Source organism: Egretta garzetta, unplaced genomic scaffold (assembly GCF_000687185.1).
Source record: "Egretta garzetta isolate BGI_Z169 unplaced genomic scaffold, ASM68718v1 scaffold117, whole genome shotgun sequence".
Taxonomy (NCBI): domain Eukaryota; kingdom Metazoa; phylum Chordata; class Aves; order Pelecaniformes; family Ardeidae; genus Egretta; species Egretta garzetta.
In genome coordinates this window covers 504,244-518,085 of record NW_009260479.1, presented here as the reverse complement: position 1 = coordinate 518,085, position 13,842 = coordinate 504,244, and the positions used below count along the sequence as shown (strand labels likewise).

Below are 13,842 nucleotides of genomic sequence, written 5' to 3'. Positions count from 1 at the left end.
CCTCCTCTGGCCCCGCTCCAACAGGTCCATGTCCTCCTTGTGCTGAGGGCTCCAGAGCTGGATGCAGTACTCCAGGTGCAGTGCTCCAGGGATGTACCAGGACAATTGCTGATTATTATCAGAAGTCAGAAATTTGCTTCTTTACTTTAGGTGATGCAGTAACACATATATACAGAATTAATCCAAAAACTAAAAAAAAAAAAAAAAAAAAAAAAGAAGGAAATAAAAAAGAAACAGTGTGCCTGGAATGGCCTTGATAGTGTTTATGCCTTCTGCTGGTGCGGGTGGGAACAGCTACTGGGGACTGGGCATGAGACTAAGTGCATCACTGGTCTGTTCCATAACAGCTCATTCCTCCTCATCAGCTCAGTAAAATTTGTGCCTCTCTCTCACATGATCTGAAGACCTTTACAAGGATTAACGTTGTGATGACTGTAATCTTGATGAAGAATACTTGTGCTGTTGCCGAGATAAGAAACTGAGGCAGCAAGCAAAGAAGAAATTAAATGTTTAATATCCTGTCTCATTTCCCACTGACTGCAGCAGGCGCTGCCTATGGCCAGCACCAATGAGAAAAGGGCAAAGAATGACAAAGAAACTAATTGGAAATCAGGGTCTATTTTCTGAGTCCTGTCCAAACTGCTTCTACTGTGACTAGAATTGGTAAAACTTCAGAGAAAAGCAGATAAAACACATAGTGTGTGTGATAAAAGAGGGGAGATTTCTCTGCCCTTTTCCTCACCACATATTTTAGCCCAGAAGAAAGGGAGGGCTAGATGCAGACCTCTGTGTTACCAAAACATCCTCTGAAGCAAGCCATGCTGCATTTTAGCTGCTAGGAGTATTTCCATCAGAGTCCTGTTATTAACCGCATACATAAGCTCATTTTTGTTCTGCTTACAGCTTTGGGCAAATGAACTGTGTGGTTTGGTGGAGCTGAGGAAAGCACGTACTTCAGGCAGTTCATTTCAGCCCCAGGAAAGCATTTTTGAGACACTTTTTGTGCATTACAGAAGAGCTTCCCAATTCTTCCCTGGTCCAGAATTGCTATAAGCATGGACAAAAGGGAGAAAAAACCTATTTCTTCTCCTCTACCCCCAGAATGATGCCAGAAGTTGACTATGAACCCTACTTCTTATGATTACACAATGACTATTATCTGGATTCAAAAATTCATAGATTTTCCCAGGTCAAGAGAGACTATTTCACCAGCTAGTTTGTTCTTTATCACTCCCATCCAGAATAACCCTGGTAGTTAGGGGACTATTCAGACTGAACTCCTCCCCAGCCTGCTCCAAATTCAAAGACCACAGCTCAGAGATACAGGAGCTCCAGAGCTGTTGGAAAGACTTCTGCAACTCAGTGCGATTAAAACATATCACCCACTCAGGCAGGCAGGGACTGAATCATTTCAAGCACTACCTCAGCAGCAGAACCCAGCTGCTCTTTATTCTGTTCCCCCAATATTTTTTAATTGAATCACTGTAAAGGTTTTCCCAGGCTCACTGAGCATTTTTTAGTTGTTCACCACATCCTGTGGCAACGAGTTCCACAGTTTATGTGGCTTTGGGTAAAGAAGCCACATCCCCTCAAAGACTTTTGTTTTCCAGTGAAGAATTCTGGCACATTTCTTGTTCCTTTCTTGCCATTTCATTCCATGGATCCTGTTTGTTGCCCTTTCTCTCTACCTTTTAAAAATTATTGTAGATATGTTTTACATGTATTCCGTTTACCTCTGGGACTATACTATTCCACTCTGTCCCCTCTGAGTCCTGACCTTCCAGACTCACCTTTCATTGCATCACACTTATTTCAAGCCGGATCCTGCTCCCCTCATTCCCAACAAAACCTTATCACCATAGTTAAAGGATGGAACATCAGCAGAGCTCTACCACCTTCTCACTGTTTGCTCAGTGTTGTTGAGATACTACTTAATCTGTTTTGAACGACACCCTGTTGCTGCCTGCTATCAAGAGGTGTACAAACATGGGATACTCCACACATGGTGCATTCACACTCTGAAGTATTTAGCAAAAAACCATGAGTATCTGTTCTCTCCAAAAGCACTTTTGCCCTATGTCTATTAGTGGAATGGAGCACTATTTGCTACAGCTGAGCCTGCCATTTAGGTTGAGTTATCAAACAGTTTTTGGAGAAGTTTCATTATGAAAGTCCCTGAAGAAGTAGTAACTGCCCATAAATTAAGCAGTCATATTTGCAGTGTGTTGATTCCTCCCAATTTCCACCTGCTGCAGACAACCTATTTTTCACTTGGGAGAAGTGAAAATTGCCCAGCATTTGGGTTTTGTTATTCATCTGCAGCACTAAAGCTTACTAATGATGGCAGGGAGTGGAGAAATACGATATTAACTTGTTTCCCTTCAAAGAAAGAGAAACATAAGAAATAACTCCCTTGCTTGTCAGAAACAGCTGAAAGAAGGAGGAAATCCCTCCTGGCTGGTGAGTAAACTTCTGTTTACTCAAGAGCAAGAAGAGGCATAAAACTGCCTCTTCCCCCCTTTGACTACTTCTGCATGCAAATTTCCATAGAACAATTCAATATATAATTTTTCTGAGGACTTATTTCTCCTCAGAGGGGCTGCAGGGTATAAAATAGGATCTTGAGTCTTTAGGGAGTCTGTAGAGGCTCAGGCATGTGTTCAAGTTACCGTGGCTTAAAAAAATCCTCCAAATGAGCTGAACTACAGTAACCTCTGTAAGCAAGGTAGCTCCACATTCTTCTGTTGCATGTGACACAAATGATCACATATAAAACTTGATTCTGGGACATGAAATATCTTTGTGATCTGTATTTCTACAGTATCTAGAACAATAATGTTGCAGATCCTACTCCAAGATGCCCATGTGGTTCAAAAAATAATAACGGTAATAGTAGGTTCTCTGCTCCTGTTCAGAGACCTCGTCTTCTGTACTGATATTTCTCCTGCCTAAAAGTACTGCATGGAAACAATGCACTTTGGAGTTAAAAGAGGAAGAACATCTTATGGGTTCCTACATTTTGCAATAATTCAACTCTCTTGCCTTTGTTTTGCCCCCTTGCTGTGTTCAGCATCTGTGAACACAGACATAAACTAAATGGTTCCCCAGAGCTCCTCTGGGTGAGGTCCAACACAAGCACGATGTCGATGCTGCAATTGCAACTACGGGTCATGAAAAGCAAGGCTGGCATTGTACTATGGAAAGATTCCAGCCCCAAATTTTCAGTGCTCTGATGATGCCCCTTTCTTTCCTCCTCTACCTCTCATGCCCAGATGTTATGTTCATTATTGTTTTATTCTTCACAGCACTGTTTTCCCTCCTTCTACTGCTAGGTAATGCGTATAATGCTTCAGAAGCAATGATTGCCTTGAGATTTTGTGTTTGTTTTTTTCCATGAGTTTTATGATGGCTTCTTCCTCTTAACTGCTTTAAATTCTTCAGGAGCCTTTATATAACAAGAAATAAGGAGCAAGTGCTGACCCCGTATGTCCACCCCTGTTCAACAATCATCTACAGCCTGAATGAAAAAGAGAATTTGAAGTAAATGAAATCTCAGCAGGACCCAAAATCTGACTCCTTTGCTCTGGAGACAGAATTAAAGTGATAAAGTGAAATAATGAAAGCCAAAGGCAAAAAAGAAAAGAGGGAGGGGAATGATTACTTCATACTCAGCTTCTTCAGACAGTGGAGCCAGGCTATTTCTCACATCAGTATTTCCAATCTCCCTTGTTTGAGTTTTTGTCCCTGTTCTGTTGTAGAACTGTTGGACCTGTTGGACCTAATTCCTGTTGGACCATCTTCTAGGTGTCAGCAGTCCTCAAGGGATTTCCTGCCTGACAAGAATTGATAAAGCTCACTGCTGATCCATGAGCACCTTTCTTCATTTTCATTTTTTCCCATCCAGACTCTGTTGACCTGTTCCCAACCCTGAGGCTAGGAAAAATTGGCACAGGAGTTACTCAGATGCTGAATGACTTTTTTCCTGGGTCACGTACACTTAGCATGGGATTCATCTAATCAAATGTTGATGTCTGCAAATGTATCTCCACTACAAATGAGCAAGTCACCTTGCTCATTTGTGGCTCTGGATATCTAATAAGTAGAGCTTGAGACATAATTCATTTAATTCTCAAAGTAGATCAGATGATGCCTTTTTTTCTCTATGGACATACATGGAAGTAAGGGTGAACATCTCGGCTGTGAATATTTACACTGCAGATGTCTACATTTTATCAGAAAACTCCTGCCTTTAACATTTGGCTCTGTTATACTGACTACACCATGCTAAACATCTGGATTACCCAAAAAAATCAGGACCATGATTTTTACCATGGGATGTTTTGATATTTAGGTGTCTTCTTCATATCGTCCACATACTTAACTGTAGTAGATCTGCTTATACTTGTGTGAGCAAGTTTTGCAACCAATGCAAAAGAGTCGGCCAACTGTACTCTGGGCTGCATCAGAAGCGTGACCAGAAGGTCGAGGGAGGGGATTCTGCCCCTCTGCTCTGCTCTGGTGAGACCTCACCTGGAGCCCTGCGTCCAGCTCTGGAGCCCTCAGCACAAGAAGGACATGGACCTGTTGGAGTGGGTCCAGAGGAGGGCTACTAAAGTGATCCAAGGGCTGGAGCACCTCTCTTATGAGGCCAGGCTGGGAGAGTTGGGGGTGTTCAGCCTGGAGAAAAGAAGGCTGTGGGGAGACCTAATTACGGCCATTCAGTACCTAAAGGGGGCCTATAGGAAAGACGGGGAAAATCTTTTTAGTAGGGACAGCTGTAACAGGACAAGGGGTAATGGTTTTAAACTAAACAAGGGTAGGTTTAGACTGGATATAAGGAAGAAATTCTTTACAATGAGGGGGGTGAAACCCTGGCAGGGGTTGCCCAGAGAGGGGGTGGAGGCCCCATCCCTGGGAACATTCCAGGCCAGGTTGGACGGGGCTGTGAGCAACCTGATCTGGTTAGCGGTGTCCCTGCTCCCTGCAGGGTGGTTGGACTAGATGACCTCTAGGGGTCCCTTCCAACCCAAAACATTCTATGATTCTATGATTCTATGATTGAGTGGTGACCTCAAAAGATGGGCAAGTGTTCAGTAGCCTGCACTTGCCACAGGCATGCACTGACAGAGAGAATCTCCCAGCTGTTTTCTGCTTCCTGCTGCAGTTGCATCTCCCCTAGTGGTAAATCCAAGGGCCTTTCACATTTGTCTGGCTTGATCGAGGATCTACTGACCAGTTGCATCTGATATTGTCCATAGGAGCACAAGATCACAGCCAGGAAATATGCCACTGAGAGAAATCCCATGCTGGAAATAGCCCTGCTAATGAAGTATAGAACATTTCTCCATCTGTGGATTGGCATGATAGACTTTTCCCAGCCTGTTACCTGTCTTGATTTCCACTGTTGGGGCTTGATATTCTGGACCTGTCCCCTGAATGAGGTGCTCTCTCAAATGGTTGAGTGATCTGCATATTTGGGCCTCTGATTTAATGTTTATCGTGCCTAAAATGGACTAATCTGGAATGAGCCAAGGGATGATAATAGTGAACACAGTGCAAGAATTTGAATAGAAATAGAAGTGATGAAGACTCGTTGGTGATTACGTGGTTCATGACTCACTGTCAAATTAATCTTTAACTTGTAGTCCTAGTTATCTGGCCCCATTCCTCCTGTCCTTCCTCTGAAAAATGTTGAAGGGCAGCAGCATTGCCAGGCAAGTCAAGAAATTCAAATGAAATAAATATTTGCCGGGATGTGATGCCTACAATGATCTTTGCTAAGAGGAATCCTATCAGCAAGTTACCCTGTAAATCAACAGGGAAGAAGCTGGTAAGGGTGCCAAGCGGGTGGGAGGTGGTAATTACAAGGTAATGGTGGTAATGCAAGGAGAGATAAAATCACAGTAGACTTTGAAAAAATGTTTCCATCTTCATATGGTGATGGAGCAGGGTTTTTTAGTTTTAGATTTTTATTGGGTGTTTCATCAGCCTCCTGTTCTTTCCGAACCTTTTAATTATCTGCTCTTATTTCCCTTGACACCACCGGGAAGACATTACTTCATTGTGTGCCTATGTATGTGAGCATGTGTCTCCTTCATTGATGCAGCTGTGCACAAGAACAATAGGACTAGGTCTGTTCTTCTCACACTCAGCTTTTAAAAGCTATTGAATTCCTAGATTTGGGAGGGTATAGCTAAGAATATGTCTCCACACCTAAATGTTTTCTACTTGGCTCTTATTTGAGCCAGGATACTGACTTGGATGGCTTTGATCTGCCTGAATGCATCTGTCTTAGGTCAAAGATGCTTTTTTGTGCTGATGGATTTATCCATGTGACACTGCATAAAGTGTCTTTTACTAACCTCATGTTGAGATGGTAGAAACAAGCAAGAATTTAAAGATAGAAGATAGGGATCATGTGATACCAGGGCTAGGATCCATGCTCCTTTCAGACAGCTATCCTGTAGAGGTCTCTGTCGGAACAAAACACCTGTGAAATCCCTGGTACCTGAGCTGTATACTTTAGTCTCTGTCCTAAGAGTCTTAACCTCAAATGCTACTAGTTCTTATTCATTGTTTAGTCTCCAGGGATGAATTTGCCTCTCTTGATTTTGGTAACTAACACCTCAGTTTTCTAGTCTAAAATAAGCCTAAGCAGCCACTGAAGAGCTGTGAGTCTTTCCTTAGAGCTATTCCATTCAAACTGGTATGGGTTCTTGACATTTGTGGGAAAAATTGTTCTCAGGAATGGCCTTTTTCTCTCTACTGACTCAAGAGGGAAGCTGGGGAGCAACTTAAGCTATAAGGACTCTCTAAGATAGTTAAAACTTAGGTGAGGTGATCATCAGCCTGGGAATGGTCGGTTAAGATGACTCAGAGAAAAGATGCAAAAATTGCTGTAATGGAGCAGAAATTTCTGTTATCTCCTTGGACAGCATGAACACGTTCTGCCGACACATTCAGCAGCATTTTGGTGGCTTAAATGAGGACTGCCTCCTTTGAAAGCCCTGCTAACAAATCAAAGTTTAGCCATCTCCTCAGCATTTGCTGCACTTCCATTCAGATGGGAAACGAAGGGAAGGAAAAGTACTGGAACTTAATGGCTACAGCTCTAAAAACACCACTAACTGCAAAGCATGTGTATGAGCTACTATTCCCATCCCATAGTATATTCATTGAAATAATTCCTGCCTGCTTCTTTCAAAGCTATTACTTTTGTAATCTCCGGAATTGACAGGAAGGTCTTCTTTAATAGCCGAGGAACATAAGTGAAAAGAAAATAAAAGGTGGAATGGAATTTGTCTGGACAACTGGGAAAGATACTGACTCGGATAAGATTATTTTCTGGGAGCAGGACTGAATAAAAGTATTTTCCTGCAAGCAGTTTAGTCATTGAAAAATGCAGCTTCAGGTTAATTTTTTTAAGAATTTAGGTCAAAAAATAATGACCATTAACAAATTTGGAAAATAAAAATGTATTGACCTTTCATGACAGAACAGCGCTTCAGAAGTATTGCTACTTAAATTTAATTAAGGTTAAAAAACAAAGAATATTAAAATTAAAAATAAAAAGCTAAAAATAAAATTTCTTACTGCCTTTCCAACTCCATATATCAGGTCAGCCAAAGAGAAGAAAAATCCCACTTAATTGAGCAGAATAGCAGGGGTTTTGGGGTTTTTTTGGGTTTTTTTGTTAACTGTTGAAACAAAATATCAATTATTTACACAGTTCCACTTTTGAGTGCTTTGTTTCTATGGTGACAGCTAGCTCATTAAACTACACCACCTCTCTTTTTTAATCCAGAATTAAATAGTACCAAGAAGCCCAGCCTTACCTTCCACTACATGGCCTACGTGATGTACCATGAAAAACCAATCCGAGTAAACAGGGGCAGCTTCTTTACAGTATATGCAGAAGCCATCAAGAAGCGAGGGTTTGCCCCAAATATTTATTCATTTTTGGGGGGAGGGGTTGCTTTTTTTTTTTGTTTTAAATGACCATTTTCAAATGCAAGGCATAGTAGCTGCATTTGCAATGGATTTTCCCTGTGGGACAGGGGGATTGTTTTAATTCATGTTGCCCCAAGCTGCAATTGTAAGCATTACATGTAATTGCAAGCGTGATATAGCAGGTCACTGCAGTTAAAAAATGAACTTTGAATAGCAGTAAAAATTCCGCGATGAAATGAGTGATGGTCTCTCCTGGGCTGCTGTGATCTGTTGGTATTTGCAGTCATGGACAGATGGAAGCTGTGACAATGTACAATCATTTAGCTTTTTAATGTCTATAGTACCGTGGCAGAAAAAAAATCCCCAAAAGACTATTAACGTCTCATCTGAATGATAACTGAATGACCACCTATGATTTCAGTATGATTTTCATCAGATCTCTCTGCACCTTTTCTTACACTGTGTGCTTGTGCTGTATCCCATCCGGCAGCTGCTGCAGTCTTCTGCCGAAGCAGATACATTTCAATGCTGAATTAAAGCGTGTCCTTGCATGCAAACTGTTTTCACAAAGGTCCTAAAAACATGTTATATTTCTGTAAAAATGAGTGAGTCGGGTGTCAGGCAGCTGGATATTCATTTAAAAGGTAATTCTGTGAAGATGGTCTAGTGTTCCTATTCCCATGGCATATTCTGTGGCTGTCTGTTGTATCTTCTGACTAAAGTGAGTCTTTATTGCTTCTTTAGATTGTTTGTCTCGGAAAAACAAAGCAGTAAGCGAGTGAATTCAATTCTTGTTGGAATCAATGGCACAGTTGACTGGTTTCTGGGATCTTTATTTCTAGTGGGGAATATGGATTAAGACAGCACTGACTGACTTTGAATTTCTCTGCACTGGCAGTGACTGCATTTCAGGGAAAACCTAAACGAACCCTAGACTTTGCATGCAAATTGCATTCTAGTGTCCAGTAAGTTCCTGAAGCAAGAGAATTAGGGAACTACTTTGGAGATTTTTAGGACCAGCTTCAGGCGCACATTAGCAGATGTCTCTAGGTGCCTTAGGTACCAAGACATTCCAACATGGTGCCTACAGAAGGTCTGTGTCTATCTGGACTGGCAACTTGATCCCCTGAAGCATCTCAAATTGCTCTAAAACCCTCTCTTTGTGAAAATAATTTAAATCCTTTCAGTGGAAATACCTGATGTAGCTACCTAAAAATTCCATGTTCAGTTTAAGTTAGTCACCCAAGCTCCCTACATAATCAGTGATGAAAAACAGAAGACTTCTGAGCGCAGGTCATTACCCACAGACATCTTCATTTTGTCACTGGAATTATTTTCAGGGCTTCAGTAAATGCATTGACTTCATGGGCTACTGTGGAAGCTGAGACACTGAGGAAAGGGGTTTATTGTACAGAGACAGATATCTAGTGCCCTCAAGATTCCTTGGGTATCTGAGACACCCACGCAGGGCTGGAGGATGTGGCACAGGCTTATTGTAGTGACAATATTCAAATAGAAGCAGGAGGTGAGGTAATAGCTCAAGCGGCCCTAGGGACATGCACTGAGGTAGCTGAAGCCCACCCCAGTTTGTATACAGACATATACATTCAGGTTTCTTAGTCTGAACCTAAAGGACTGACTGAATCACTATGGTGAAACACAGGAACAGATTGCCCAGAGGACTGTAGATAGCCTGTCCCTGGAAACATTCAAGGTCAGGTTGGCTGGGGCTTTGAGCACCCTGATCTAGTTGAAGATGTTCCTGCTTATTGCAGGGGGTTTGGACTAGATGACCTTTAAAGGTGCTTTTCAACCCAAACCATTCTGTGATTCTAAGAATCTCGATGGAAAGAGATAGGCTGAGAACTAGTCATGTTTCCTAAGAGAGTCCTCTAAAAAAATAAAGGAAGGTTTGTTTGCTGAAGGATGTTAATCAGCCTATGAAAAACACAGAGACATGTTTGGTTGTTTTCAGCAGAGAAACTACAGGATTACTGTACACACACACATCCACGGAGTTTGGTTGTATTAGTCAAATTACCCAAAGGCAAGGAAAGGACAGTACAACAATAATTTATGATCTCTGCTTCAGCTAATAAAAGCCTAGAAGGATGTAGAAGATACTGGTACATATGCTAATAGTTAATAAAGACAAAATGCAAACATTGTTCCTTTCTACAATTCCTCAGTTTTGGGTTTCTGTTGCTAATGAATTCATAAAGTATGGAAAGTTAATATAATAGGATCTACCAATACAGACTGAAAGTAAGATTCTTGCCTGTGTTAAGGGTATGTTTTATCAGCCTGGTATGATGAAGGATCTGTAATATACCTGCCGATTCCCACTCTACCCCACAACAGCTCGCATAGTCTGTGACACTGCTTTTTTTTCATCAGTTGACAGGGCTATGAAGTCATGAAATGCACAAAGCTTTCCCAAGAGAAGTGTGATCTGGGAACAGTGCTCCAACCTGGGACCTGCTGCAGAGAAGCATGACCAGACTCTCCCTTTTACTTACACATGGAGACTGTGGTCACGCAGTCTATCATTTGCATGAGATGACAATAAGAGTCATCAAGCATCATGCAGTGTCCTTCTGTTTCTGCCCTGTTTCTATTCAATCCTTCATTCAGTGTCTCATTAGAGGTAGATTTAACATGCTTAGCAGTGGCACAGCAGAAAGTGAACTGGTTGGACCTTATTTTCTGGGATATAATGGGATTTCTGTGAGCCTGCTATGAAGGCGGCGTTGTTTGAACTTCCTTGGTTATTCTTCTGTACCTTGATATGAAGTTGAGAACAATAGCAGGAGCTTTTTTGCAGAGAGACAGCATGGAGTTTTTCTCATGGAGCTTGAGATTTCTATGCCAAAGGTATTTTTGTCTCGGCTATTGTCCCAAAGCTGCCTTCACATTCAATGGGCAAAAGTTGGCTTTTTGGGGGAATGACTCATCAGACCTATTTCAAGTGCCTGCTTTCAGATGAGAGACATTGTTCTCTAGGATTGTCGATTTGTATCTGTTACTACAAAAATTTTGAGGGCTATTCAAATGTAGATGTTGGCAATTGGTCTGTTGAATCCTGCTCTGGTAAGCATATTTGCCAGTTACTGCTTGCTTTGTTAATGGGAATGGTTGCCTGTACTTAGACCACTAGTGGGAGAACAGTAAATATGATGGGAACAAGAAGGGATTAGAACCAACTCCAATGGCTTTCCATTAATAACTTCAATTGGAAGATTTCCCCTACACTGTTGAGAATCACTTCTTTTTCACCAGTGTATTGGCTTCTGGAGGAACATTCTGTCATAGCACATTTTGTACATTTAGAATCACTCCTTTTGGTATCAGCATGTGTTGTAGGATCACTGTAGTCATGGATCAAGTGCTGTTAGACCAAAGACTCAAGAGAGTCTTCGTAGCCTGTTCTTCACTGTAAAATGTTTTTTTCTGATGAGACTTCTCCAAGCAGTGATATTCTCACATAGGCCAATGACTAAAATTGCCCAGCTGACAATTTCATTTCTTGTTTCATCTTATTCTGAGCTACATTCACTACTTCTTAATATACCTTACAAACTTAAGCCAAGAACTTCATTACAGGAAACTGCCTACTCAATAATACATGGGATGGAATAAGTGTAATAATTTGGACTCCTGACAGATTGTGCATATTGATTTTTCCTCAGCAAAATAAAACTGCAGAACAGTAAGTTAAATCATCTTCAGACAGACGAGCAAGTTACAGTGCTATAACAAGTTATTAACTACTCTTTCTGCTGAGTGGTAGAAAAATGTTTGTATGTACTCCTCATGGCAAAGATGAGATAATTCAGTTTTACTTACCTTCAAAAGTAGAAGTGCAAAGTCACTTACATGTATAGTAACACCTTAAATACCAATGCCCTGAGTCCCTACTGTATATCTAAGCCCTATTTTTTCCACAAATTTCTATATATTTCTACTTCATTGGAAAATCAAGCTATGCCTTTTCTTTTGTTGCAAATTATGATGGATCAGATTTTGATTTCTTCTATAAGATACTGAAGAGATGTCGAAAGTGGAGACAGTCATAGAGTCATAGAATCATAGAATGTTTTGGGTTGGAAGGGACCTTTAGAAGATGTCATCTAGTCCAACCCCCCTGCAGGAGCAGGGACACCTTTAACAAGATCAGGTTGCTCAGAGCCCTGTCCAATCTGACCTTGAATGTTTGCAGGGATGGAGCCTCCACCACCTCTCTGGGCAACCCGTTCCAGTGTTTCACCACCCTCACTGTAAAGAATTTCTTCCTTATATCTAGTCCAAACCTACCCTGCTTCAGTTTAAAACCATTATCTCTTGTCCTGTCATGGGTAGTTTTGAGCTTCAAGACATGGAAATATCCAGACTGACCACCCAGCTTATAATATCTTTATAGCTACCACTAGCTTGTTTTGCAAAAAAATCAGTAAGAAATCACACTTTAAAGATGTTGACAGTTCTTAAACCTTTAACCAAACTAAGTGCCGTAAATGTACAACCAGTGGTGGGAGGGTTCTGAGGTCAGCACCAGGAACAGCTCTCGCTCTTCTCCAGGTGTAATTCTGCTGCCGTCAATCTGCAACCTCAACTCCCGCTGAATTCAACAGGCATTTTCAATGCGTCTTTCAGTAAAGAGAACTGTACTGGGCTCCTTATTTAGGGGAAAATGGCCTCCTTGGGGAACAGTTGTATCACTGGATGTTAAACATCTTATTTATTGGCTGAATCAGCTGGCTAGTCTCCCAAGACAGTTGATAGACACTGAGATTTACATTCAGGTTACATGTTAAACCACCTACATTAAGGTGTCTTAATATTCAAGATGAGTCCCACTCAAGCTGTATCCATAATTTCAAAGAGTTTAGCTGCCTATTTCAGTTCCCAGTCCTGGATTTCCCCTTTCCCCATAATTCACATAAACTATTTTATTTTATGTCTTTTTTTTTTTTTTTTTTTTTTTTTTTTTTTTTTTTTTTTTTTTTGTGGGAACTCCACCCAACCAGCTTTTCCAGGTAAGGCACATGTCTGAAGTTAGGTGGTGCCCTTTTCACCCTTCAAGTCTTGTGGACAAGCACCTGGACATGCTTTTCTTATTGATCCTTTTCCTCGCCTTTCTGCTTACCCTAAAAGCCATTTCAGACTTCCTGAATGACTGCCTTTCCATAGCAGCTCGCACTTTTGATAATCAAGCCATACATTTCATGCTCACACAGTTGCTAGAATTGATTGGTTTATTTCCTTTACAGAAAAACAGATCAAAGGAAGCACAGTGAAACAAAGCAACTAGAAATCACAACCAAAACAAAAGGCAAGCTTCAAATAATTATTGATTAATGAGTGAGGAAGAAGCTGCAGGTACCATAAATGAGTGATTAACCAGGACCTGTGTGAAAAAAAAATCACTGGAAATAGAAGTCAATGCACAATGAAATGCTTTAGGAGTGAAAAATAATTATTAGAGTGTGTAGCAAGAATATGCCCAAACCATGTGACAAGAGCAAAGCCAAACTGAAATAATGACCACAAACAATTAATTAAAACACACTGAAGGACTGTTGTATACATTTTGAGAACATGCCTCATCTTTGTTCCCAAGACATGAAAGTAGTTGAATCTGCTCCAGGTTTTTGGTCATGCAGCCAAATGGCTAATATAATTCTACCCCTTCTCTGCTAACCTGCAAACTACTTAAAACAGAGCCTATTGTTATCATAATTGAATAAGCTATAACAAAATTAAATATCGTACTCCCAGTCAGTAGAACTATTTCATAGTTGTCTTCACACAGGATATACCAGAGTCACTGATTTCTTTCCCATTATTCTTCTGGATAAAGAAAAGTTCAAATGGTATGATTCTAACAGCTGA

At 41.0% G+C, this 13,842-nt stretch overlaps 1 protein-coding gene across 1 annotated transcript in view; it reads left to right on the top strand.

Moving 5' to 3' along the window:
* ADCYAP1R1 (ADCYAP receptor type I) overlaps positions 1-13,842 on the top strand; it is a 93,135-nt gene that overhangs the window by 9,101 nt on the left and 70,192 nt on the right. The gene's annotated exons all lie outside the window — the stretch shown is intronic.